Source organism: Periplaneta americana, chromosome 10, assembly GCF_040183065.1.
Source record: "Periplaneta americana isolate PAMFEO1 chromosome 10, P.americana_PAMFEO1_priV1, whole genome shotgun sequence".
Classification (NCBI taxonomy): domain Eukaryota; kingdom Metazoa; phylum Arthropoda; class Insecta; order Blattodea; family Blattidae; genus Periplaneta; species Periplaneta americana.
In genome coordinates this window covers 96,081,799-96,107,662 of record NC_091126.1, presented here as the reverse complement: position 1 = coordinate 96,107,662, position 25,864 = coordinate 96,081,799, and the positions used below count along the sequence as shown (strand labels likewise).

The 25,864-nt window shown below is 33.8% G+C and overlaps 1 protein-coding gene across 1 annotated transcript in view; it reads right to left on the bottom strand.

Annotated features, from left to right (window-relative positions):
- Positions 1-6,307: 6,307 nt before the first annotated feature.
- The window catches only part of LOC138707912 (KN motif and ankyrin repeat domain-containing protein 1-like), a 437,992-nt gene continuing 418,435 nt past the window's right edge, over positions 6,308-25,864 (bottom strand). Inside the window, exon 15 of the mRNA XM_069837957.1 lies at positions 6,308-16,022. The gene's annotated coding sequence lies outside the window, so the exon portion shown is untranslated. The remainder of the gene's footprint in view (positions 16,023-25,864) is intronic.

Sequence of the window (25,864 nt, the reverse complement as noted above, 5' to 3'; positions counted from 1 at the left end):
TGTTCACTACATGTGTACACACCTTAAAAGATGCATTGTAACCTAGATTGTTTTTATTTCTATTAATACTAGGTGTAAAATAAAGGTGTGTAACAACATTATTTGGGGGGGGGGGAATACAAATAAAACAGTGCACTCAACCTTGCACTGATTACAATAGACTCTGGGTATGTTTATGCTGCAGCCTCGCTACTGGCACATTGCACATGGATGTCTGGCAATGATGAAACAAACCCAGTGACCTTTATGGGTGCATTTATCCTGCAGCAACACTGCGGGTATCTTTGCCCCAGTCATGATCACAAACATGTTTGATTTTCGAGCCTGGACCATCCTGAAACTTGTCCTGTGATTGGTTTTTTCAAGGAGCCTTTCTCCATTCATTGATTACTGCACTACTCATTCCCCATATCATGGCTGAGGAAGACAAGATTCTATTTGACATTTTTTAATAAAATAGGTTGTTTTATCGAAATGAACTATACCTTTCATGTACTTTTAACACTCAGTATAGTAATATTCTTGTTATTTTTGCTTCTATAAATATTTTCCCCAATGTTCTATTTGAATATTCACAAGTTAATTGACAAAGGCAAGCTTCCTTTAAAACTTTCTTTCACAGATACAGTGCACAATAATACACATTTTAATGTCACTTTAAGTGCATTTGATTACCATTACATAAAGCCTGAAGCCTTATCCTCGCCATTCTATCCATTAAAAGTATTACACCAATAAGTTATTGTTACTTTGAATATAATAATATATCGGCAAACTGTGCTCGCCCTGAAAGATCATACATTGACTATATGATGCGCTAGCACTACACTATACATTTTGCATTGTGAGGGTATACATTTCTTATATAAACTGTCATTAAGGGCAGAGATTCAGAAACCATTATGTAAGTAGTTCTATTTTAGCCTCTCTGAAATTCAGCTCAATTATTTTTAGAACCTTCCTGCGATCTATCGTATGACTAAAGACATGTTGTGATCTATCTTAGGACTGTAAATTATAACGGTGTCACATCAAAATCTTCGACAGCAACTGATGGTTTAGGATACAGGAAAAGAGCTCGACATATAGATTTGATAGACACTTAATTGTAGCAATTGGAACGGAGAATTTGCGGATGCGTAAAGAAAAAGAATCGCAATCATTGGACAAGCATGATATTGCCTTCTTCACTTGTCTTCTCCCCATGTGAGGCATATGGACCTTCTCAGTAAAATAATTTTTAGGACTGAAGTCAAAAAACTTCTTATGGAAAGAGCATTTATGCCGTTGGCTATGGATAATTCATTGGCTAGGAAGGACACAAACCATTACAGCTCAACTGCATAAGGTCGTGCACAGTTTCATCCTTCGCCATCATCAAACTTCGAATCTCGAGGTTCATCTCATTTACCATAGACTTTACCACAATAACCCGTAACTACCAACTTCGGTACTTTGTTATCAACAATGTACAGCTGTCAAAAAAAAAAGGGGCCGCACTCGTGAACAGCGAATATTTTCAAAGTCCACTTCGGGTTGCGGCGATGTTACACGATGCATGTGCTTGTACAAGCAGTTCCCGAACTATGAAAGTGTTCCATGTCTGCGCCTCGTTGGCCAGCGGTAGAGTGCTTGTTTAGTGATTCAAAGGTTGTGGGTTCGGGCCTTCTTCAAGTTTTCATTTTATTTTTTAATCGTTCTTTAGCGATGTAAATGCTATTCAAATTATCATTTATATTCAGTTATCGTTCTTTATGGATATCACGTTATTTATATTTTGTTATCGTTCTTTAGAGATATGAATAAAATTCAAGTCATCATTTGTATTCTGTTATTGTTTTATAACGATATGAATAACAATTTTTATTATTGTATCTCCAATGGTGGTTAGCCCTATTTTACATATGTATGTTAGGGCTATAGTTTTATACACAAAAAAGATAAGCATAAAGAGAAATGGAAAAGAAAATTAAATTAGCTTACGCGATGTAAACAAAACATAAGCAATCCGTAAATTAGGCACTGCGATTGCAAAACAAATATCAGGTATCAATTTGAAACATACAAAAACATTAACAACACACATACGTAACACTTCTATAACACAAATATGCAGCTTTCCGTACCATACATCATAAATTAATACACAATAGTCACACAAACACAATCAAACTATAATTACGACATTGCGACGACATCAAGCATCCCATAACTGACTCACATACATAACAAATCAAGCATCCGTTACAACACATACACTTCAACATAGTAACCACACTTTTAAAAGTTACAAATTTGGCTCCAAGAAGAATAAATAGGACACTGTTACTAATTACTATTCTTCTACAATTTCTTAAATATATCTGTAATAAATCTGTGAAATTCCGATATGAATAATATTCACGTTCTTTATATTGTTATCGTTCTTTAGCGATATAGATAATATTCAAGTTATCATTTATATTCTGTTTTCCTTCATTAGCATTATAAAATAATATTCAAGTTATTTATATTGTTATTGTTCTTTCGCAATATAAATAATCTGTATTTTATGTAAGTAATTATTATAACACAAATAACCATCCTTCTTTGTAAAATAGGTTATTTTATTTAGATAATTAAATAAGTATTATACAATATTTTATATTAATTAAACAAACCGATATTTATCATTTATATTCTGTTATCGTTCTTTAGTGATACTGTATAAATAATATTCTAGTTATTTATATTGTAATCGTTCTTTAGCAATATAAATAACATAAATTTAATATTAGGTTTCGAAAAATCCAGTTGCATAATACTGGTATTAGTTTTTCTCTTTGTATTATTACATTATACTATCTTGAACCACAATAAAATGAAAAGGAGTAACGAGGAATTGAACCTGCGACGTTGACATCTAAATTTCGACGTTCGTCTGCTGAGCTACGAGGGCAAAAGTGTGGAAACATTTTCGGAAAAATTGGCCCAATCACACTCTAAAATTTTCTGATGATTCGTAGATGCTAGTCCAGGATGCGGGGGGCAAAGGCTAATTGAGATTTCCCGGTCTCTGATCGGGTCAAACATCCTGATAGAATTAATATTTAACCCTTGCCGTGACTTTCGGTGAAGTCCGAAGGGCCCAATTAGTCAAACCCACTCTCCTCATCTCCATGCTTGGGTCCCCTGGAATTTAATAAGATGCGAAAGAGATAGTGGTGTGCGGAAAGCAACGGGATGTTACTGCATTTAGGCCTATCCTTCCCAAGAAAAACTGCAAACATAAACAAAGGAAGCTTGTAATAGAAGAAGAAGGATCTTCTGCGGACCTCTGGAAAAATAACTAAGGAAGAGACTAGTGAAGTGCTTTGTGTGGAGTGTGGCATTGTATGGGGAAGGAACATGGACATTATGACGAAATGAAGAGAAACGAATTGAAGCATTTGAAATGTGGATGTGGTGAAGAACGGTGCGTGTGAAGTGGACAGACAGAATAAGAAATAAAATTGTGTTTGAAAAAGTGAGTGAAGAAAGAATAATGCTGAAACTGATTAGAAAGAGAAAAAGGAATTGGTTGAGTCTCTGGTTGAAAAGAATAATAGAAGACATTAGGATATGTGGATCATATGCGGAGACTAAGAGGAAGGCAGAAAATAGGAAAGATTGGAGATTGCTGGGTTTGCAATGAAAGACCTGCCCATGGACAGAACATTTATGTATGTGGGTATGTTCAGAATGCCTGGAATATCGTGTCTAAGAACAGTCGCTATTTGCAAAGACTAGTCGATTCCATGCCCACTCGACTGAAAGATGATCGAGATAAGAGGAAGATAGACTAAATATTGAATTGTGGCTTTTTGTTTTGTTTTTTGAACGCTTAATTGTTTGAATGTTTTAAGGCCGACGCCAGTAAATTTGTTTTGTTTATGCCACGAAAGATATTTTTATTGAGAATAAAATCTTTTTTCTTTCCATTTGCAGCCACAATATCATAATGATAAAGTCATGGCATAATATATTAATGAACCTGATGTTAATTACTAAAATAATCGTAAAAGAGAAAGGAGCCATTATGTATAGTTTGTCTCTCTCAAAAACATAACAAAAAAGAACATAAAAATCACGAGGTTGTAGTCGAACGCAGGACCTCATGAATAAGAGGCCTGAACGCTACCATTACCCTATCGAATCACAGAATGAATACTTCAATTATAACTGTAGATATCAGGCAACGTGGTCCAACAACATGTAACATCGCCTGTCTCCGAATTGTAGCGAAGATACCCGAAGGGAACTTTGTTCCAGGAGAGCGGCCACTTTTTCTTTTGACAGCTGTACACAGACTAGTGGACCTGCATCATCACAGGGGAATCATTACCACAGTCACAAAGCTTGAGTTGTTGAGGGTACTAGGAACAATAGACTGTGCCGGTACTATTTCGCATTTTCTGTGATGAGGCGATAGTAGCGATCCTAGAGGTTAGCAACTATCTATGGATGCATATTCCCTATGTATTGAGTTTCGTGACTGTATATACTAGACTGTGTCATTACTCTCTTTGTCAGAGCAACTCTCGATTATTAGTGTCGAACAATTTTATCGCCTATTGCAAAATATACATAGAAATAAGGGATTAATTTATGGTGCTGCTCTAAATCGATAATAAATCACTATCACTGTCATCAGATGACGAGAAAGTCTCCACTATACTAAACAGCAGCGATGTGAACAGCAGCGATTTGAACAGCAGCAGGTAAATGTTCCATGACGAGCATCCCAGCTATATGCGAGCAGCGATGTGCCAGCAGCGAGGCTGCAGTGTAAACATACCCTTAGGTTTGAGAAGGAACAATCTTGCTTCTCCTTTCACTAACAACTTCAAAAAGAATTAAAGTTATGCAATAAAAGCACTTAGAATTGAACTCCTTTCCAATATGCAACACAAATAAAACTGGGTTCAAAATATGTTACAGCTATAAATACAAATAAACATACAACGCATACTAAAAACCATATTCTGATCACCATGACAAAATTTATTTCTCCTACATGTAAAAGTTAGACCACCATATAGGGAATTTTAAGTATGGATACAGTATCTCAGTACCTTTGATGTAGCAGCGACTTATTTCAATTACTTTCAAACCAGGTGTACCTACATCAGCATGAGGTTCTTACCTTTTTTCCTAAGTTGGCACTCATATCGCACCAGCAATCGAGAGCCGAAAAAAAAAATTAACTTTTTTATCTGTCCACATCAGAATGTTTGCTTGTCAGTGTCCATTCTATATAATCTCTTTTTGCTGGGTAGACTATGATATGGTTATGGACTGTATTTTTTTGTAATAGCATTACACGCGAAATTTTTCACAATTACTATGAAACATTTACCTAAAATAAGAAAAATAAACTCGCGCAATAACACGAAATTTGGATCACTTTGAGAAATATGTCAATAACCACGAAAAATCTACGAAATATGCACCAAAATGTTATTCAATATTGTTAAAAAAACATATTTGTACTTTTGTTTCACGCAATTTGTCACTTCTTTGGTATCACCAATATATCTGTATCTTTCGTATATAGGTATTGAGTACACTAACTTTTACTATCTCTATGGCTATAGAGAAAGATCGATTTCTATAGTAGACTGGAGTGAAGATTGAAGACTGTTTTATGTTACAACATTCTTCAATCTTTGCTGCAGTATGTTATGTAATGGTGGCAATATTTTGATGTGAAGAGGTTTTGGAAGACAAATATAGGGTCACAATGAATTTAGTGTGAATTATTTGCAGAAATTGTGGTTATCTACAGCAGTCTAATGTGGAGAGTAAGAGGGGATTTTCTACGTATACGAAAATACTCACCAACTGTCACACAAATCTTTGTGCGGACAATGTAGAAACTATGCTTATTTTACATTTTGGTGTTGCTGATACGTGATGTGTTAAAAAAAAAAAAAGAAAGAAAGAAAGAAAGAAATAAAGAAAGAAAGAAAGAGAGAAAGAAAGAAGAAAATGATTCATATTAAACCCTCCGAAAGAGTGGAAGATTTAATATCGAAATCACCCATTTTATTTCACGAAAAATTACGGTCCCTAGTTATGGTGTGTTCTATGATACTTGAATATAACAACATTTTTCTTTCATGAAGACCTTAAAAAATTTATTCATATATATTTACAATGTACATTACCTTGAATGATGTCCTGTAAGGTACACATTACATGTTACAGAGTCATATAAAGATGTTCCACATAAGCTGGATTTGTTACATGGAATTCAGAGAGAGATGGATAAAAATAACATATGGAATGCATTTGAAGTACTATTGTTTATTGGTCCAAGTTTCATTAACTTTCACAGAAGTCTCATTAGCAAAAATTCAGCTTAATTTTTCACGGAGGGTACAACTCTTGATATTAATGCTACCAGAAATGTCATGCATATCTATGTAATATTGATGACATTAAAATTTCAAATTCTACAATGTATTAATAGTCCTGAGAATATGAGAACCTTCATGTAATATTTTATTTTAGGTTACAATCTGCAGAAATTTTCTTTAGTTACAAGAATAAATAATGTTTTATTTACAAATTTAAAATGTTTCCAAAATTATCAACATATATTTTTATACATTTCTAAGACGATTAGATATTCAGATTCAATTTCAGACATATTAATTCATTTTAAATCACCATATGGAGATATGTAGTTTCTTATATCTTCTTCAAAATCTCTTTCTGTACATAAATAGTCTTCATGAAATTATTCAGAATTAAAACACTGGTATATAAAATAGATGTGGAAGTAATTTATAATAAATTAAGAATGTGGGCACCCGCAGAATTTTTTTCAGGGTGGGGCAAACTGTTCAATTACACTGACTTATAAATTACAATATTTCAGACACCTACCTATTATTTTTAAACACATACTGCAAACGTTTCAAACTGGCCAAATGTTGTTATTATGGCTTTGTTGAACGCAACCTTCATAGAAACATGTTCGGTTCCCTATGAAGACTAAGCATATATATGCCATTTATTTCCATGGCTTTCAGAAATTCATATAAATGAATTTAACTTTATGTACTGTCCTTTGAAACCACTTGAAGTTAATTATTGGCAACTGGTCCCAACATGGCAATATACTTTGCAATTATATGCAGTGCATCCAAGAATGTTGGCAGTTTACGAACAGTTTAACTGATGACCTCTTTGTTTTATGTTACAGTTAGCATTTGGATCTGAAGACAAACAACTTTGTTCACAACTGGTATTAAATTTTCTGCTAAAAGTCTAATGCTCTTGTGCTTTGCAGATCTTAAAATGTATAAAAGGAGAGGGGGAGGGGGGGCCTGTTGGAGAACATTAAGTTTCACAAAAAAAACTATGTTGGGGTTCTATCACCTCCTGAGGACATTAGCTTATTCTGTATAATTTGATCCCTCTTCAGAATGCTGAGTTAAGTCTAACGTCCAAATGTATTAAGGGGTTAGATACAGCTTACAGCAGTAAAATTTTGGAAATATTCAACATTTTTTCCTCCATTACTGTATCTGTACAATAATGAAAATTAGTATGTGTAAAACACTGTTCTTCTGTTACATGAAAGTGTATATATATTTAGGCCTACAATTAAAAAAAATTATTTAATTTTTTTTTTTTTTCAAAATTCAGTTCACTGTGCAGTGATGAAGAGTTTCCCACATAACTCAAAAACTATCCAACATTCTGTGATGAAATTTTTTGTGTATATTTATGCATGTCATATCTACAATATGATGTAAGATCAATTCTCTACCTTTGATAGATTGTCTGATAAAAAATAAATTCATTTTAAAAAATGGTCAAATATCAGTATTTTCTTCTAACACAAAATAAAAAAATATATATATTATTTATTAAGGAATGTAGTTGAAAGAGCATGATATTGTAAACATGAATTTCAGCAATAAAATAAAAGAGAGAGAACATGAAAACGTTAACAAGTTTTAAGTTATGAGGGACATGCTTCATCACGGCACAGTGAACTGCCAACATTTTGAATTTTGAAAAAAAAAATATATATATATAAATAATTTTTTTAAATTGTAAAAATATTTTTTTTTTCATATAGCAGGACAGTATTTTACACATACCAATTTTCATTACTGTACAAGATACAGTAATGGAGGAAAAAAAATGTTGAATATTTCCAAAAAAATTACTACTGTAAGCTTTACTTAACCCCGGGGGTCCGGAAAGGTGGAAATCTTCAAATTTTCAATTTTTTGTTTTTTCTTTATTCATAATCTACAAAATTTCCCCTTTCCAATGATATATAATAGACATATATTACTGTGCTCATAAATTGTTTATATCATTGTTTATAAAAGACATGGTGGGGCGTGGCCATAATGGTTTGACAGTTCACACAATAAAATTTTGTATGTTCGTATTTCGCTCCTTGAAGGTATTTTATTTCTTAAAGAGAGATATTTATGCATTGCACAGTGTTTCCAAGAGGCTCAAAAGCTGGCCAAAAATGATTTTTTCACTTTTAATTTTATGGTGTTTGCAATATACCCCAACTATCTCCAAGGTCTGACGGTCATAAAACAGCCACCCTCGTAGCAGGTCTAATTCTACGCAGTTGTATTCGAACCTTTGAAAGTAGTGCATGAAGTGTCGTTTTTGCTGTGTTGTGATTGTGTGTTTTTCAATCAGAATTTCAATTATTATTTTTTGTACTTCTGTGGTTGATTTTCAGGTAAATGTTATTATGGATTGTTAGAGTTATGTTTCTGAATTAAGAATACGTTATTATTATAATGATTAAGTATGTTATGCTTCGCTGAGGAACCATAATCATATTATGTAAAATTTTATTTTGTGATTCCTTATGTTCGCTCTTTATGCAGACCAGCAAAAATTGCCTCACGTTGCCCCGTGTTATTTCCTTGACCAGTGTGTAGTCTGACATGTTTACTTAATGATCTTGAAAGGTAAAATTGCCCATATTTGCCCCTTTTGATAAAATTTAGATAAATATATGCATTGGCGTATTTAAAATTAATCGTCTAAAATACGAATATTCTCAGTATTAGTTAATTTCTTCTCTACAGCAAAGCTATGTTCAATTTGGCTATCAAATAGTTATAAAAGTAAAAAATAACAAATTTTTAGTCATTTATTTTGGTTTCAGAATGGGGTACCGTTGCAAAGGGAAAGAATTGTTTGATACTTTACAGAAGGAAAAAAGTGGTCGTAAGAAGCAGAAAGACATAGTATTGCAGTTTCTTATTACAAAAATCGGTCTAGCAGTCTCCCATGATCAAATTAAATTGTTAGAAAGACATGTTTCTCGTTTTTGCATTAATTTGTTTCGCAGAATCGATAAATCTAACAGGATGAGTGATAGATTTAAAAAAAACGAGCAGTGATTAAATAAAGAGTTTGTATGTGATTTAAATGCTATAAAACCTACTCTACAGAAACAAGGAGGACCACAGGCAAAGTTTGGGGAGAGCAGTAGTAGGTCTAAGTGTAGAAAAACTCAAAATGTAAGAAAATCTGCAGAGATTGCGAAAAATTTAACATTCGCTGCAAAAATAAAGTAAGTGCAGAAATAACCGGCATTGACAGGAATCTCATCCACAGATGTGGAATTATACTTAAAACCATATCCTGTGGATCTGAAATAAACACATATCAATTTGAAAAATATGCAACTGAGACTGCCAGATTATTTGTCTCACTGTACTCTTGGTATCCCATGCCTGTCACTGTACATAAAATACACATTCATGGTTCGACTATTATTTCCGAGGCATTACTTCCAATTGAATGGTGAATTTACAAAACGACTTATGTCCCTAGAAGTAGTTTTGAGAAAATTAAAGGAAACTGTTTTTGACTTCGCTGAACCATATATTGTTACAATATAATTTTTTATATGTAAGAGAAAAATGTTTAGTATAAAAATTCTTACTTTTGTACTCTTCTTCAGTTTGTAAAACATTTAATTATCTTCAGGACTTAAGTTGTTCTGCAAATTAACTTCAATTCTGCATCATAATTATTAGGTTATTGACACATAAACATGTTTAACTAAATGTATTTAGACTATACCAAAATCATAAAATAACCTTATTGTAATTGTTGAACAACATTATTTTGAACAATTTTTTAATCACAAGAGCACAGACTTCTGATGGAGAAAAGTATGATGTTGAAATGTTTCTGAGCACTTATTGCCATTAAGAATTTGATTAGTGAGCTGTTCTTATTTTGTCCCGGACAACTGTCGCAAAACAACCACAGTTCTTTAATATAGGCTACTGGATGTGACATAGTTATCGAAGTAGTGTGCAGGAGAAAATTACATACCTCATTAAGACGTTTCTTGGCCTGTCCCTCATGGTAGACACAAAAGGACATTTCACTAGTTTTCATTCTCTGCACAGAGAAAACTGAGATGGTGAGCTGGCGATAATAGTACATATCCTGAACTGGTGTTAGGCAAGCATACATTTTTCATGTAGTCAAATGTGACAGCAAGAAAATCCTCTCTCTCTAGATGCTTAACTTGGCTCCATTTTGCAATACTTTTTACTTCAGCTACAAGTTTAGCACGAATACTGAACATATTGCTTTTCATTTTCATGCTCTGTTTTTCAAACGTAATAAATTTTCTCAACTGAAGAATTACCAATGATAACAGAAAAAAAAAATATTTTGTCAGCTGATTGTATAATTAAAATTACATATTATGTAAGTTTCTTCAGTACTTGACAGGCAAAAGAACTTAAGACCAAGACTAAATTCGTTTTACCCCTTAACCAAACATTCTGCTGCTAAGGAAAACTATACAAAAGTCGTGGATTAAAGTCATTCTGTTACTAAACGATGACCCTTGCACATAGTAGCATAATCATGCTCTCAACTCAGAACCCCCAAAATGTGGGCTTAAGTCGTTTTGCAAATTTACCATTCAATTGGACAAATGTCGGAAGAAGCACAAAAAGCAAGATATAAACACCTTAAGCAATTTCGTGAACAGTTGAACAGTATGCCAGAAAGATTTCAAGAGAGGCCACTAATCGGGATGTATTCAATCGACTCCTTGCCAGCTCTGATCCTTTTATAACATCCTTCCGCCAAGAGAACCGAACAAAATACAAGAAAAGGATACTACATGTGGAAGTCATAAACCTATTGAGTTCTGAAACAAACAAGGGACGGCTCAGGCCTACTGCAAGCGCAGTCACAACTTTCGGAGGGGAGGACAGTACCAATACTAGTAACAGTGATCAATGAACATTCTTTACCCTACTAAAGTGCTAAAAGTGTTTCTGAATCTGTATTGTGTACGTGCTCACTTAGAATTTATTATTTATTAAGTGCCTCCGTAATAAATATAATAAACAGTGTAGTTACTTTAACGTGTAACAACCATTAAAAAGTTACTATTAAACAGTCATGAACATAACCGTAAAATGTTTGTAATACTTAATGCACAGATTAATTCAATGAATACTAATAATATATATATATATATATATATATATAAGTGTTAAATTAAGCGCCTTTATTATGCACGAAAAAAACTGGGTCCACCACTTCAGTGTTCAAGTATATCCAGCGGAACGCGAGCCATTAGTTGAGAAACACTGTCCTAAGATAAGCAAGTAGACCTGATATATTGTTAATATGATATTATCTTTCAGTTGGTACCAAAAATTGGTAAAAAAAGTGTTAAAGTGGCTTTTAGTATTTTTGGCCAGCTTTTATGCCTCTAGGAAACACTGTGCATTGGTTAACCTGTATAGATGTCGCTTATCGCTGTCTGTTCTTCATTTGATTGTTTCGGTTTGAAATCGTATTTACGTGTAAGAAAGTTGTTTCGAGAAGAAATCTGTCTGAACTTCTGCGCTCTTGTTTTCAGTGTATTTTATAGTGAAGTTATAATTTGTTGTTATTTTATCATGGTTAATAGTAAACTGAAAGTGTTCAAAAAGCGAAAAAATGTGGGGATACCTATACAAGGAGAAGTGGTAGGCTCACATGGAGAGTGTTCCAGCATAAATAACAATCAATTTGCACCTCCACCTAGCAGTAGTCAGAAGAAGTTGAAAGGTTTAGAAGGATACAGTGTCTATGAGGAAGAATGTAGTGAAATTGATGTAAATCATATTTTTAATTTGAATATATTGTGTGATGTGTTTTTAAATTACACCCAATGTAAAGAATGTGGTAAAAATGGTCTAAAACTGGAAGCTGACCGAACAGTTGGATTAGCAACTCTCTTCAGACTGTACTGTGATAACTGTGAATTTAGTAAGATATTTTGCAGTTCATATGAACGTCACAATGAAGATAGGCCTAGTCCAAAATCTAAATTTTATGATATCAATGTGCGCCTGGTGTATGCACTGAGGGCAATAGGTAAAGGTGCAGCAGCTGCTTCTGCACTTCGTGGTATAATGAATCTACCACCTCCACCTCAGAAGTTTGGAAAATATAATGAATTTATTGGAAACATTGCTGAGGATGTAGCCATAGAGTCCATGAAGAATGCTATTGAAGAGGCTGTAGTTGAAAATAACAACATAAGAGATCTTTCAGTTGTCCTCGATGGTAGCTGGCAAAAGAGAGGCCATACTTCTATGAATGGTGTAGTCACTGCCACAAGTGTAGATACTGGCAAGGTTATAGGTGTTGCTGTCATGTCTACATATTGTAGATGTCCAAATAAAAAAGAACATTCTGAAAATTGTACAGCAAACTACAGTGGAAATAGTGGTGGCATGGAAGTGGCAGGAGTCGTCAAAATATTTCAACAGTCTGAACCTTGTGACAAGGTGAGATACATAAATTATTTAGGAGATGGTGACTCGAAGGCTTACAAAGCAATCAATGAACTGAAGCCATATGGAGAAAATGTACCCATAACTAAACTGGAATGTATAGGCCATGTGCAAAAACGTATGGGCACAAGACTGCGGCGACTGAAAACATCTTATAAAGGCAAAAAACTACAAGATGGCAAGAGTTTAGATGGCAAGAACAGACTTACTGAGGCTGTTATTGATCAAATTCAAAATTATTATGGCATGGCAATTAGACAAAATGTGAACAGTGCAGAAAACACGAGGAAAGCAGTATGGGCAGTTTTGTTTCACATCTCCTCTTCAGACGATAAGCCTAACCATGGACTATGTCCTGAAGGAAGAAACTCATGGTGTAAATATAACAAGGCTAAAGCCACTGGTGAACAGTTTACACACAAACGACCCTTACCTCATGCAATTGTAGAAGTAATAAAAGATGTATTCAGGGATCTATCAGATATTCAACTACTGAAGAAATGTCTTCACGGCCGGACCCAAAATCCCAACGAGTCCATCAACAGTGTCATCTGGACAAGGATACCGAAGACAGTGTTTGTTTCCATTAATACATTGCATTTTGGAGTATATGATGCTGTGGCAACATTTAATGATGGAAATATTGCTAGGTGTGAGGTTCTGAAAAGGTTGTTGACAAATGTTGGATTTTTCACAATAAAATCTCTACTTATTTTGGACAAGGAGAGACTGAGGGCTTCAGAAAAAGCTGCAAAAGACATTGAGTCAAGGGCAAGACAACATAGAAGAGCAGCAAAAAGAAAACTGCAAGATGAAGATGAGAAGGATGCTGACAACCCATCATATGGTGCTGGAATGCATTGACAAACTTTGAAGCCGGTTTCCCGTAAGTTGTAAATTTTTCATATAAAATTTTCTTTTTCTCCGGATCTACTTGTCTGAATTGGTTCAAACTTAGAGGATAGAATTATTGAGGCCCTGAGCATATTTTAACACGGGATTTTTTTTATTTTTTGCATTTCAAAGAAGTTAGGGTCTTACAAGCATTGAAAAATGTTGTAAAAATGTCTACTTTTTGAAAAAAAAAATTTAATTTTGAAAATAATTAATATTTTTAAAAATCCTTGTTAAAGCAATCAGAAATGTACATTATACAACCCATATTTTTTTCAAAACTATAATCCTAACAGTCTCTGAGAAAAAGAAAATTATATGTATGCATATTTAACATTGCTAAGATAGGACCTTTCCGGACCCCCTTAAATAAGCCCATGGGCTTGTATTTCAAACAGTAACTTTAGTTTACTTAATTCACATTTGGAACATTCAACAATTGAGGACCGTTTCTGCAAAACTTTCTAACTGAAAAAACTAAATTTTACAGGAGTGACAAAACACTATAGTAAGCAAGTTTTGCTGTATGTCTCACTTATAGCAGAAAGCAAGTTTTGAAAAAAACGATCACACTTTGACACACTACAATGAAGAGAAGTAACCCAATTTTACTAAGACGCTTTGAACATCATGTAGAGGCCTGCCTTATGTTAACGAATCCATCAAAATCTCAATTTTGCAAATTTTGCAGTTAGCAAGTTTTGCAAAAATGGTCCTCAATTTCACATACAATTCGTTACTTAAAAGAATAATAATTATATTTCTGCGACACATTATGTTTGGTATATTATAATCGCGGTATAAAATACCGGTATATATAGAATGTAACATCTGAATAAAATTAGTAAATTTAATTTAGAGTAGCTTGCATTGATACGAAAATTATTGTACAGAACAATAACTGAACTTAACGAAATCGATTCTAATACAAGCGACATTAATAAACTTTGGCATTATTAGTAGATGCACTCAATTCACCCGCAATGAGTAGTCCATTCATATTTAATTTTTGAGATGTTCGGTTATAATTGACGACTGATATATACCCATTACAATCAAATGCAGATAATACTGAAGGTAGGGTATCATATTTCAGCATTTGAAGTGACATTAAGTATAAGTTTCTTTGATTTGACTGCTTCAAAGACACGAGATTTTTTCAATTACTCCATATGCAGCAGAGAAGTTGATGTCATGTAACATCAAAACTTGCCATCTGGGTAAGAACTGTTTGCGCCTATTTTTTATTCCTTAGCACAGATATTTTTAAGACAATGGACAAATTGTGCAGGTAACATAACAGAAGAGAAATACTCTTTTAATTCAATATGGAAGCATCAGACTATGGTTTCACAAAGTAAAAGAGAACAATAACGTTTTCTTGTGTTGAAGTAACCTGAAGTTCGCAATGTCAAATTTTTAATAGACTTTAAAATATCCCAAGTCAACTGATTGAAGTTCTTAGTATGAGATGCATGTGACTGAGAATATAGAAAAGTAGGGAACAGAAATGAAAATAAATAAATACAAAATATTAAATTCAAGGGGGTTACCCTCCGTGCACCTCCCTGCGGGCACCCACAATTAAGTGTAGGGCATATCATTTTACTGGAAAATGACACTTCTACTCCAAACTCACATTAAAACTATATTTTTAAATAGTATTCAAGATTCATGTAAGGACTGCGAAGATAAATATTAGTGCGGTTCAGCAATTGCTTAATTGTAAGTACTTCGCCCTCATTATACCCTCAAGTAAAATAAACTCACAGGGGTGTGCCTGATATACACGAATTTTATATCTGGTACCACAGATATTATTTATTATTCACTCTCTTTTATATTCTTTCCAGTAATTATAATACTCAGCACCACAAATCATTATCTTCAATTCATATAATATAAAAACTACAGGTCCATTACTCCCTGCTCTCTGTCTGGGATTTAGTGTTGTGTAGTCCCTGTGGCTATCATTTGTAACAGTACCTCTCTTAAATCTAATGGATCCATACAGTAGTGTAAACAATGGCTAAGACACCACAATACCTAATATATACAGAGTGGAAGTGATGTAACTGCAGATAAAGAGTACATTAAAATAAATTAAAAAAAACATTATGCATTTTGTAATTAAGCACATGGTTAATTATAAAATTAGGCTGAAAATCTGCGTAGTTTGGCAACAGCACATCACCAGCTCACCTATGACAACACACACGCACTTGGTCTTAATGGCAGCGTTCCATTCCGTAAGTCACCGCTGTAGGGTTGCAGGACTTCCTAATGGCAGGAAATAATGATATGTGTTAATCTCTATTTAACTTGCAAGAAAACAGTCCATTTTATTTAAAAATATAAAGGGATAAATTATTCTCTATCAGTTTTCTAATGAGAAGAGTAAAATTCAGAAATGTATAGAAAGTACTTATTGAGCAAAACAGCGTAATATTTAGGGGAAAATTATTTTTTTGGAGAATAGTGTTCACTTAGGTCTAATATGGTATTAAATTTTTTTGTATTCTATCCAAGGTATACTATTAATATCTGCAGGGTTATATTACTTCCACCCTATATATGTATCTGTATATATTGTTTATTCGCATTGCAAAATTTTAACCGACATTCTTTTCAAAGCATCCCAGTCATATCAATTACATATTCATTACTTCATAGGATGGAACATGTACTACTGCTGAATAATTCTGAAAATTCAATGTGCAGTTGAAGGCAATAAAAATTACGTACACTGCACAACAATGAAATTTACACCTAAAAATACATTATTGTAATATATGCCCTAATTTCGAAAGTTAAATCCATTTTGCGATATCACCCAAAGTTTTTTGAAAAAATCGATTAGCAAGATGTTTGTTTTCGTCATGGTGGAGCAGGTGTTTTGAAATGCTGCAAATAGCTGTTCCACATATATCTATCCCATACCTGCTTTTATGGCGGTTGGGTCTGTAAAGTGGCAATAATAACATAGTTTCAGTAATATTTTCGCGTTTGTGAGTTACAGCTGTTTGGTACTTTGCTCATTTTATATGAATTATACAATTTGTTCCCTTAAACTGCGTGTTTAATTGAATGGTGTTCAGGTTATAAAGTTATTTAAATAGTAGTTATTGGTGTATGTACAGGTTTGATGGTATTTATTGATTTATTTAGTTGTAGTCATAGGCGGAGTTATGGGAGGGGGGGACTGCCCCCGCAAATTTGTCTGAACTCCTTTTTTTTTTATTAACGTTAGAAAATATTGAATTCAAAAGATCTTTTTCACTTTTGTTTATGATTAAGTTTCTGTGCTTAAATTGACGAATTAATGTCTTCAGACCATGTGTCTGGACTATAATATTTATTTTAAATTTTTGAATGTAGGTATAAGAATTTCTATACCTCATTTGAGGAATGACAGCACTCCAATGTTTCTTGTAGCAGCTGTACTCATGTGTTAGAAGTCTGCAGGTGTTTAGGCTGCCACTTGGAGAAATAAGAATAACATACTGCACTACAATGCAGAAAAAAGAAAAGTGATTCCGATATAATGTGTAAACTTAAAGGCGAGATTAAATAAAATAATTAGAGTTTACATTTCATAAGATATCTTCAGGAAAACTTAATATAAATAAGTTTCTGTGTGCACTGTTACGTAGTTTTATTGATGTATATGAGTTCCTTACGAGAGAGAAAAAGAGACAGATTGTTTTAAATTATGCCCTATTATACTTTGTAGTAGATCTGCAGTTCAAGCTCTATACAATTCGATCCAAAACATCACGGATATGGATGTAACACTGTTAGAAACATGCCCCCCGAAAATACCTTTATTAAATGATCATATTCAGATATACTGTACTGTACCACGATCAAGCTATAGGCTAACGGGGGAGGTAAATGATGTCCCACATAACCCTGTTATATGGGGATTCTATAATTACAGTGCTAGTATTTTTCATAAGTTCGACTCATTTAAACACTTATTTTGTTATATCTGTGGCGAATATACCGTCAAATCTCAACGCAAATCCTTATCTCTTACAATGAAAAGACATATGAATTATACTTTGGATGCAAGGCTGCAGATCAAGACAAGAATTGGGCATCACACATAAGTTGCAGTGGATGTTTACGATACCTATAAGGCTGGCTAAATGGCCTCATAAGTCAACGCCATTTTGCATTCCACTGATTTGGAGAGGACCTTGGGATTATATTACCGACTGTTAATTTTGCCTAAAAAAAGTAAGTGGTTTCTAAATGTCACAGTTTACCCGAATATTTTCTCGGCTGTAAGACCAGTATAACATGGCAATTCCATACCAATCAAATTCCTGTGCCACATAGATCTTACAGGCCACTGGCGTGGCTCAGTCGGTTAAGGCGCTTGCCTGCCGGTCTGAAGTTGCACTCGGGCGTGGGTTCGATCTCCGCTTGGGCTGATTACCTGGTTGGGTTTTTTCCGAGGTTTTCCCCAACCGTAAGGTGAATGCCAGGTAATCTATGGCGAATCCTCGGCCTCATCTCGCCAAATACCATCTCATCGATGCTAAATAACCTAGTAGTTGATACAGCATTGTTAAATAATCAATTAAAATAAAATAAAAAATAGATCTTACATGATGACACCTTACACATCTATTCTGAAACAGAACCTGGACCCTCACAATGCAATATTGATGACTCGGATTTCCAGCTATCCCTACTGTAAAACTCGTTTGATTTCCCAAGCTGAACTTTGTAAGAAACATTAACTAAAAAAAGTCAATTTGAATTGTTAAGCTCTCGACTACAAAGCTGAAACTTGCTTTAACCTGGTGTCGAAATAACAAAACAGAGGAAACATGAAGATTTTTGTTACCATTTTTTCAAATGATGAACCAATGTATTGTAATGACGTTGGTGGGCTAATAGAACAATTGAGTGCTCATTTAAACCTACTGGAATGGCACCTTTTCATTGAATCATCGAAGTTAAGTATAAAAGCACTGTTGCTTCATAATTTAAACTCTTTTGTACCTATTGCTCATGTAGCTAGTATGAAAGAAACATACAAGAATATGAATTTACTGTTATTATCTGTGAACTAAGCAAAATATGAGTGGCACATCTGTGGAAACCTTAAAGTAATAAGATTACTACTAGGAATGCAGAGTGGTTTCACCAAATTTTGCTGCTATGTAAGTGGGACAGTCGAGCTAAGCAGAAACATTATGAAGTAAAAGAGTGGCCTATAAGGTATGCTTGGGTACTAGGGGAAATAAGTGTCAAATATGAGCCATTAGTTAAGAAAGACAAAATTATGCTACTGCCACTTCACATGAAGTTAGGCTTAATGAAAAAATTCGTGAAGAATTTAAATGCAGAGGGTACAGGTTTTCAACATTTGAAAGAAAATTTCCCAAGATAAAGTGAAGCCAAAAAAATTGTATTTTTATTATTCCACAAATCCGTGAAATATTGTAAGAAAAAGTGTTTGAAGATCAGCTATTGAACAATGAAACAGCAGCATGGTTGGGATTCAAGATTGTGTGCTGTAATTTGGTAGGAGTTATAAGGGCTGAAAACTACAGAGAAATGATGGAGAACTTGCTAAAGGCATATAAAACTTTGAGATATAATTATGCCATTATAATATATTTCCTACATTCACATTTGGACTTATTCTCTCGCAACATTGGTGCCATGAATGATGAACACAGGGAATGTTTTGACCAGAATGTTGCTGTCATGGAAAAACAATACAGAGGAAAGTGGACATCTTGTATGTTAGCAGACTATTGTTGGTAGGTAATTAAGGATGTGCCTGATATGAGCTGCAAATGGAATAAAATTCTTCTAGAATTTTTTAAGAATTTTCTTTCTTAGGAAACTATGAACTTTCCACCAATATGGTACCGGTATTACACTTTTTCGTTACATACAACATGAACTATTCATTCTGAAAATCTTAAAGGTTATTTCACTTCCACCCTGTATAAAGGTATGAGATAGCTGTCTGTCTCTCACTCTGTATAGGTTATGTGCAATGTGAAAAACAAAAGTTTATCTTATTTGTGTGCACTCTAAATTATTTGAACTGATGACATGAAGAAAAATAACATCATCTGAAAATAGAACAGGTATGTTGTTTTGAGTCACTGAGTGACATTCCCCTCCATCCCTCTTTCCTACAAGTTTGACATTGAACTTTGATTTATCCTTCAGTCAGTCAGCCATGATACATAGAAAGAACAATACTTCATTCTGTTTTACAGTGGTAAAGCATGTTGTTCAATTTGTTATATGCAGTTATGTTATTTCACAATATAATATTAGGAGGTATTTTAAAACCCGCCTTTATAGCAGTATAGTGACCACGCACTCTATGATTCTTCACGTAAAATGAGGTTGAACTAAATATGGAATTTTTAAATAAGTAAAACAATCAGAACCATTCAAGTATAAATTTGTTATGTGCAAACCACAAGGTTGCGAAATTAATAACTGTTGCAAATAGTCCTTTCATGAAAGAAATTTTATTTTAAAATGCCCTAGATATTGGTTCCCATCGATAAATACTACAAAAGATTTTATGAACAAGTTAAAATTCCGGAATGATGAATTCAAGAATTAAGATTTGTGTTATTTTCTACATCTGAGATCTGTCTTCAATAATAGTGTCCATTTGATTCCAAAGTACCAGAGATGTTTAAAAAACATTTTATTTTATTTTTTTAGTTGGTTATTTAGTGACACTGTATTATCTACTAATAGGTTATTTAGTGTTGATGGAATTGGTGATAGCGAGATGTATTTGGTGAGATGATGCAGAGGATTCGTCATAAATTACCTGACATTTGTCTTATGGTTGGGGAAAATCTCGGAAAAAATTCAACTAGATAATCAGCCTGAGTAGGAATCGAATCCACGCCTGAGAGCAATTCTGGATCAGCAGGCAAGTGTCTCAGTCGACGAGCTACACCAGTGGCTGAAAACAATTATTCTGAAATTGGAATAAGATTTGGTGTTGTAATGTCAGTGGAGATGGAGCTTTCTATTTTTAGTAATCCATTTTCTCTGAGTTCGGAAGGAACCATTCATTTAAGATTAGAGATTACAGAATTTCAGAATAACACTGCTTTACGAAACTGCAGACAGACAGGAACTGAATTTTATAAATGTTAAATAAAGAATCTTTTCCGAATTTTCGCTGTTTCTGTGGACGTTGGGTACCTGTGTTCGGTGCAACATACGTGTGCAGGCTGCTTTACCATGTTAAATGTTAAATACAAATGCAGGTATAGAATTAGTGACTATAATTTATTTCAAACATTTAGGGTGGATGTGTCTGCAATACAGATATCAACAAGGCAGTAGTTAGAAAACCCTAGTTGTTACTTGTACACTGGCAGAAATATTATATATAATATATTTCAAATAAAACTACTTTTTAGGAATAACACATTCATTTATCGTACAATATAGCCAGTCCATCACTGAAGCATTGTTGGCATTCTGACATAAGCATTACACTCGCTAAGATAACTTGATTCATGGAAGATGTGTGGCAAGCTTCCACTGCAGACTATATGGAGGGAGAAGCATGTTCCCCTTCAATGACATGCTTGAAGTAGACTATATAAAATTACTTCATAGTTAATTTCCTTGAACTACAATTCAGAAGAATTAAATAAATTAAATAATGTACAATGCACACAACTACGAATATAAATATTCGTCTTCCACATTGTACATAACCAGCATAGAGCAGGAGATAGATGGATATTTCTTTATATCTTTTTATAGCTTTTAGGGACAAGTGATCTATGTCATATTATTAGTGGTTCACATGTTAAATATGAACAAAAAATAACCAGCTGAATTGAACTATGGAAAACTTGGAGTTTGTATCAAGGAAATAACTGACTCCCTATGTCGTCATATAGCTAATATAACTATTGGGCCAATTGAAAAGGGATATGTCAAGCAGACCATAATTTTTGGACATGTGAGAATCTAGATAAAGTAAATTCCTCTACATTGTTCACACTGCAATGAAAATCATTTGATCATTTGATGTAAAATACAATAACGTTTTGCTGTTTGTTACTGATGCTGACACTTATATCACAGTCTAGTACATACACCCACGAAACTTGAGTTGTGAGGGTACTAGAAGCAATAGACTTTGCAGGTACTATTTCTCATTGTCTGTAATGAGGCGATAGTAACGATCCTAGTGGTTAGAAACTATCTATGGATGCATATTTACTACGTATAGAGCTTCGTGACTGTATATACTAGACTGTGTTTATATGGTAAAAGCAGCTAAATTGTTGAAGGATATATACTGATGTATCTATGGGGCCCCATTCATGATGGGAGTAAAGATTGGACTCACAAGTTGCTTAAAACAAAACATGAAATCTCTTCCTAGTGTAACAAATCAGCTAATATCAATTCATTGTATCCTACATAAAGGAAAACCTGTGTGCAGAAAGTATTAACCTCAAAAGCATAACAGATACTATAATGAAGACAGCCAATTTTATAAGAGTAAGAGCCCTAAGAAATAGGCAATTTAAAGTTTTTCTTATAGAATGCAATAGTGAATATGACGATATTTCCTACCACAACATACATTGGTTAAGCAGAGGTAAAGTTCTTGAATGTACCTTCGAAATAAGGAAATATCGGCATTTATGGCTAACCTTGGTGAACCTGTTCCTGAATTAGAAGACAGCTATTGGATTTGTGATTTAGCCTTCCTTGATGATCTAACGGGGCATTTGAACACCTTCCATCTGTCTCTTCAAGACAGGGGTCTCCTCATTGTCAAAATATACTACAGAGCAAGAGTTTTAAAACTGAATTGGAGAGGTGGCTCATTTTCCAAAGCTTGCAGAAGTGTACGATCCTGACACTAATTCTCTTCGAAACTACATACAAATTTTGTAAGAACTTCATCAGCAGTTTGAACAGGATATTGGAAGCCTAGTCCCAATTCTTAAACTTTTGCATCCCCTTATTCACTCAAAGCAGAGTTTTTATTGGATTAATTCCGTTTCCCTTTATCATTGCATTAACACTCTCCATCTCCCTCTATTTCACCTATCATCTCCAATAATAAAAAATAGGGTGGAGTGATGCTGATATAGGAAGGGCTTGGTGCTCTGGGCCCCTGGGTCTTATCAGGTTGTTCATTGGAGAAATGGGACCTAACCCTATAAGGGACTGAGGCTGGATGGCCCACCTGTCAACGTCAGATTCACGATGTCACTCAGGCCATCTGTCGGTCCCCTATTCTTCAGTATTGGGTAGGAACAGGCTGGGAGATTATTCGAGTCCTGCATTCTGTTCTAACGTAAGAAGCACGATTTCTTGTTGCCAGGAGAGTAAGAGAAACAGTAAAGTAGGCTATAATGTATTGAGTAAAGTAATATATTATATATATATATTGTAAAGTTGCTAGGAGACTAAGAGAAACATTGAAGCATTATTAAGTGTTGTTTATTTTGTAATTTAGCACTGTCATCTTGGACCACATCGGTGGTTGTAGGTATACAACTAGTGCCTGTGGTTCTAGTGTTAAATGCGAAACTTACTCAAATAAATAAGATACTTAAAGTGACTAATTTTTTAGCGTTTTAGTTTATACAAATTTCAGTAAAGTAAATATTAAATGCTTACTGTCTAATGTATAAACAGAAAGAAAATGTAATTCTCTTAAACGTTAAACTTACCCAAATAACTAAAAGACATAAAATGACTGCGATTTTTTAGTGTTTTAGTTTATATAAATTTCAGTAAAATAAATATTAAAATGCTTATTATGTAATGTATAAACAGCAAAAAAAAAAAAAAAAAAAAAAAAAAATTGTAATTCTCACTGTCATGTCTGTTTTCTTCTTAACTATTAATAAGTAATACAATTACAATTTCAGACCGGTAAATTAGATCCATGCAAATTTAAATTTTCTCTTTGAATCTTCATGATTATGGCTATATACAATGTGGCATGTAACTGAAATGGAAAAGTGATACCTAATAATGCACAGCACAAAGTGGTAACGTTTTGCAATGCACTTCAATAAAAGTTCACAGTTACGTACTGAACAATGATAGAGGATAAAATGTCACAGTTATGAACTTAACAATAACTGAATTATACATACACTTTCAACAAAACATGTCAAGGTCGCGAATTCTTTTTCTGATGTGTTGAACAAGCTGTACCAATGCAGAAGCTACTAATTGAACGTCAGTATGTTGGAAGGATGGAATTAAGCTCACAATAAAAAAATGAATAACCCACAGCAAGAACTATTAGAAATAAATCACAAAGGTGTTTGCCATAGTTTGAAGGAAGTAATATACACGCACACGAGAAATTTATAAGAATGCTTTAACTCAGAAAAAGAAATTAAAAATAATCCTGTATTGTCATAACTAGGTTCATCTAGCTGTATCCATATCATCTTTCTTCACTTCCCAGTAATAAAAGCTTGGCAGGAGGGGAAGGGAAGAAAATGAACTGATGGCACCCAAGCAACCATCTCAGATCATACAAGATCTAAACCAGGACTGTACACGATTTGTACTCACTGAGGAGACTCGCAACTCGCGAGCGGAACAGATTGCTGAGAACGCTCGGCCGCTGTATGGAAAAGGAGTGAGAGGGAATAAGAGGTAAAAGAGGGGCTGGTAGTTTACAGGCTATTGAAAATGTATACACATGCACAGAAGAAAGAGCTTCTTCATATGGAGTTAGAATTAATTGATTTTCTTTGTATTTATTTTGAGAGCATGTTGGTCAGAGTTCTATGTATTGAAAGAAATGAAAAGAAATAAAGTTTTCTACCAATGCAAAAATATTTTATATTTTACGTTTAATACTGCGATCCTGTAGCAGTAGCAGTAGCAGTAGTAGTAGTAGTAGTAGTAGTTTCATTATTATTAGTAGTATTGTTTAGTGTTGTTGTCTGCTTCTAATTACTGCACTTCTGATTTAAATATTTTTTATGAACTGTAGAAACATATTGCACAGAAAATAATAAATATTATAATATTTTAAAATTGTAATGTAGAATTACTAAATAAAATGAATTGTGTGCTTTTAATTTTGTAGAATTTTATAAATAAAACTAAAATATATATTTTAAATGCTTAAAACCACTCAACATGTGACGATACATTTATAATCTACTTCAGGGTACAGAGATAGTTTTAACTCATTCACTTTTCTCTTTTGATCTTCGCCAATAAAATCATCATACACAGCTTTATGTATGGTGTCGTAGTGGCGCATTATATTATGTTTTCGTCTTCCTTTTATAATTTTCTGTCATATCAAGTAGACTACTGAAAATGTTCTCCAGCTGCTACAAAAAAAAATAAATAACAGCTTTCCCATAACATATGAAAAGAACATGGTTGGTGATCATGTTTCTTTCGTTTCCCTACGTCCATTATGCACTACAGATAATCGCAATTCAAGATACAAGAGAATATTGAAGAATTCTAATCACTTACTAGAGAACCCCTTTCTTTCTCCTCCACTGCAACGATACCATCCCTACTCTGTGCTTGCAAGTTTTTCTTCGACTCTCCTCCTTCAACTGAGTACTCGCCTTCAATGAGTACCGTTTGAACAAGGTTGATCTAAACTTTCGTATGTTCAACAGACTTGTTCATATGATTTAAAGTTACGAAGTTTTTTGCTAAGCTCTAATAACCATTAATGCATTTAGAATAATTCTTTCACAGCAAGGCAAATTTATTAGAGATATAAAGAAATATTTAAGTGTTTCTTTATGCACCAAAAAGGTAATCAGAATTACAGTAAAACCTCGTTTTAACATTCCCGTTTTTAAGGAATAGTCTGTTAAGTCCCAGCCAAATTACCATAAGAATAATGTAATTAATACCTGCTTTTAAGGAAACCTGGCTTAAGGAAAATCCCACTTTTGAGGAATAATTCTCAAGTGGATTTTGTGATAATGAAGCCCAAAATATCGACTCGACTTTCAATAATCAATAGTACCAGCATAGGCCTACTTGATAGCACATCTCAATCGATAGTAATGTAGCACCACGTGGCGGTGTTATTCTTTATTGTCTTTATGGTCTTGCTTTGCGTTGCT